This window comes from Eriocheir sinensis, unplaced genomic scaffold (genome assembly GCF_024679095.1).
Source record: "Eriocheir sinensis breed Jianghai 21 unplaced genomic scaffold, ASM2467909v1 Scaffold1128, whole genome shotgun sequence".
NCBI classification, from domain to species: Eukaryota; Metazoa; Arthropoda; class Malacostraca; order Decapoda; family Varunidae; genus Eriocheir; species Eriocheir sinensis.
In genome coordinates this window covers 50,180-55,000 of record NW_026110439.1, presented here as the reverse complement: position 1 = coordinate 55,000, position 4,821 = coordinate 50,180, and positions in this window count along the sequence as shown.

Genomic DNA, 4,821 nt, shown 5'->3' with positions numbered 1-4,821 from the left:
CTACCAGGTTAAGGGCATCTCCCATTTATCCGACCAAGCTGAAATTTTGTGCAAATCCTCTTGGAGGCTTTGCTTGTCTTCGTCAGTGAGAACCGAGCTACCAATCTTTGTGTCGTCTGCAAATTTACTAATGCGATTATTGAGTCCAACATCCACGTCGTTGATGTAAATAATGAAGAGCACTGGGCCAAGAACCGAGCCCTGAGGGACGCCACTAGTGACCGGCACCCACTCTGAGTTAAATCCGCCAATCACTACTCATTGTGTTCTGTTGCTCAATCAATTAGCGATCCATTGGTTTACTTGACCGTCAATGCCTATTTGCTTTAATTTATAAAGTAATTTATGATGTGGGACTTTATCAAACGCTTTCTGGAAATCAAGATAGACTACGTCCACTGATTTGGTTACGTCATAAATTGAGAAGAGATCGTGCCAGGTTTGACAGGCAGGATCTTTTGTTACGGAAGCCATGTTGTGAATCCCCAATTTATGAGTGGTTTTCGAGGTAACTCACAATTCTGTCTCTAATTATGCTCTCGAGTAGCTTACCTACAATTGAAGTTAGACTAATGGGTCGGTAATTACCTGGTATTTTTTGTCTCCTTTCTTAAATATCGGTTTCACGTTAGCCTTTTCCAATCGAAGGGACGATGCCTTGTCGCAGGGACATATTGAATACGGTAGTGAGGGGAGAGTATCTCGCTCTTTCTTTCTTTGAGCAGAATTCCGCTCAGGCAGAGAAAGCGTCAGGTGGCGGGTTCCCGCCATTCCATAATCAACAACCAAAGCGCAACCTCTTCCAACTTATCTCCTTGTCTATGTCTCATTAACTGCGACGTAGACGCTAAATTTATTTAATCATTGTGGAAAGGTTAGTGAAAAACAATATATATTATTGTATTTTCGTTTGAAATTTGCCACACGGGCATTGATGAAAGACACCTATTTTACAAAATCTATCAGCACCGCCCGCGCGCCGCGAGGACGACAATAGTCCTCTAGCCCGACGCTTATGGGTTAAAGCAGTATAGGATATACTTTGTCGGGTCCGGGACTTTCATTTGTTTTAAGTGAATGGAGAGCTTTAAGGTCTTCATCGGTTGTTATTTCAAAATTAGCCAATGCATGCTCGAGATTTACAATAGTTCTGGTGTTGGTGGTAGCGAGAGAAAGACTGTTAGTATTAAACACCGTGGAAAAGTAATTGTTTAAGAGGTTTGCAATGTGTTGGTTCTCAGTCACTAGTGCACCGTCGCTGTTTGTTATTATACCACTTTTGATCGCCTTTCTGTTGTTTATGTAACTGAAGAGAGATTTCGGATTATTTTTACAGAGAGAGAGAAGAAGTTAATTATCTACTATTTTTTTTCCTTTATTATTATTATTATTATTATTATTATTATTATTATTATTATTATTATTATTATTATTATTATTATTATTATTATTATTATTATTATTATTATTATTATTATTATTATTATGATTATTATTATTATTATTATTATTATTATTATTATTATTATTATTTATTATTATTATTATTATTATTATTATTATTATTATTATTATTATTATTATTATTATTATGATTATTATTATTATTATTATTATTATTATTATTATTATTATTATTATTATTATTATTATTATTATTATTATTATTATTATTATTATTATTATTATTATTATTATTATTATTATCATTATTATTATTATTATTATTATTATTATTATTATTATTATCATTATTATTATTATTATTGTATTATTATTATTATTATTATTATTATTATTATTATTATTATTATCATTATTATTATTATTATTATTATTATTATTATTATTATTATTATTATTATTATTATTATTATTATTATTATTATTATTATTATTATTATTATTATTATTATTATTATTATTATTATTATTATTATTATTATTATTATTATTATTATTATTATTATTATTATTATTATTATTATTATTATTATTATTATTATTATTATTATTATTATTATTATTATTATTATTATTATTATTATTATTATTATTATTATTATTATTATTATTATTATTATTATTATTATTATTATTATTATTATTATTATTATTATTATTATTATTATTATTATTATTATTATTATTATTATTATTATTATTATTATTATTATTATTATTATTATTATTATTATTATTATTATTATTATTATTATTATTATTATTATTATTATTATTATTATTATTATTATTATTATTATTATTATTATTATTATTATTATTATTATTATTATTATTATTATTATTATTATTATTATTATTATTATTATTATTATTATTATTATTATTATTATTATTATTATTATTATTATTATTATTATTATTATTATTATTATTATTATTATTATTATTATTATTATTATTATTATTATTATTATTATTATTATTATTATTATTATTATTATTATTATTATTATTATTATTATTATTATTATTATTATTATTATTATTATTATTATTATTATTATTATTATTATTATTATTATTATTATTATTATTATTATTATTATTATTATTATTATTATTATTATTATTATTATTATTATTATTATTATTATTATTATTATTATTATTATTATTATTATTTATTATTATTATTATTATTATTATTATTATTATTATTATTATTATTATTATTATTATTATTATTATTATTATTATTATTATTATTATTATTATTATTATTATTATTATTATTATTATTATTATTATTATTATTTATTATTATTATTATTATTATTATTATTATTATTATTATTATTATTATTATTATTATTATTATTATTATTATTATTATTATTATTATTATTATTATTATTATTATTATTATTATTATTATTATTATTATTATTATTATTATTATTATTATTATTATTATTATTATTATTATTATTATTATTATTATTATTATTATTATTATTATTATTATTATTATTATTATTATTATTATTATTATTATTGTTATTATTACTATTACTATTCTCTTCCTTTCCTCCCTTCCTTCCTTCCTCCTTTCTTTCTTCCTCCTTTCCTTCCTTTTGTCCTTCCTCCTTTCATACTTATCTCCCTTCCTTTTCCTTTTCTCTCCCTCCTCTTATTTTATTTCCCTTCCTCCTTCCTCTTGCTATCCCTATCAACTTTATTTTACATATATATTTCTTATTTTCTTCTTCCTTCCCTTCTTCTTCCTTCCCTTCCTTTCCTTCCTTTTCCCTCCTTCCCTCCTTTCCCTTCCTCTCCCTTCCTTCCCTTCCTTTTCTTTCTCTTCGCCATATTTTTTGTAAATATTTTTTCTCCTCCTCCTCCTCGTTCTCCTCCACCACCACCTCCTCTTCTTATAAGCTTTTAATCCTCTCAGCTGTTCCTCATTTCTCTCTCTACCTCATGATACACAAATCCCTGTTTTCCTCGCCTTGCTGTCTTTACCTCACAGTTATTCATCGTTTTAGTTCTCTCTTATAGACTAGCTCATGAAATAGTCGTGACCTATATTTTGTTCTCCCTCTCTTTCTGCATCATTCCTTGGAACGTTATTCATATTCCCATGTCTTCCTTTTTAAATATCCTTCCTTCAATTATTTATCCCATTAACTATCTTATTCTCCTTCCTTCCTTCCTTCCTTCCTTCCTTCAGTAGACCGCGACCTGGCCTCGGGGTCACACGTGTCAACTACGCTCGCTGTCTCGGCAGCTGTGCTTTCCTTTTGTGCTCTCCAGCATATCCTGAGGCTCTCCTATTGCTGCTGCTGCTTTGCTGCTTCGCTGACCTGCTCTGCTAAGTGCTAAGTGTTATATTCACTTTACTTAAACACATTCTTCCTAGCACACTTGCTCATCCCTTCTGCCCACACCCTACACCTCCCCTACACCTCCTCACAACACTGTGGTGCACATACAACTCCTTCCTAACTGTATTAAGCTCCTCCTTAACCTTACTACACACAATTTACATATTATTTTCTAAGAAGTGTACTAGGAGGTCCTTGTTTTCAGGCTGATTTTCTTTCATTGTTTCGGTCCGTACATTCCCGCCGCGGCGTATACCCAGCCGCGCGGAGGGCGAAATTCCCTGGAGACCCTTTGTTTTTTCCTCCCCTACCCGGCCGCGTGAATCCCCTAGAGGGAAGTCTAACGAGAACACCTGCCCGAGTCAGACAGGAGGGAGTTAATCGTTCCCTCCTGACCTACTGCCACTCATTCTCTCTGAAGTTAAAAGGTAACAAAACATAACAAAAGATAACAATAAAAGATATGGCTTCATCACTACGCAAATGCCCCGGGTGCAAAGGACGCTTCGCCCCACAATATTTTGATAAGGGGGCGGAGTCATGTAGACACTGTCAAATGGAAAAGAAGATCTCAGATTTAGAGAGGGGTTTAACCGAGTGCCTTAAAGCGTTGAACCAACGTCCCCCTCTACCCGCTCCCACCCCCACTGCTTCTTCCTCTTCTTCTTCTTCTTCCTCTTCCTCTTCTTCTTCTTTGCCTTCCTCTCCTTCTTCTTTTACTCCGACTGCCTCCACCCCTTCTTCATCTCCCTCCTCCCTCTCCTCCACCCTCCCAGGGGTCCGGACGAGAGCCATGACCCGCAAGGTGAGGTCTTCTTCTTCTTCTTCTTCTTCTTCTTCTTGTGTTACCGCTTCAACTGCGTGCCCATCCATCTCCTTCCCGTCCCCCACGTCCACCTTCTCCTCCTCCTCCCCCCCCTCCTCATCGTCCCCCTCCCCCTCCCCTTCCTCTTCCTCCGCCTCTTCCCTC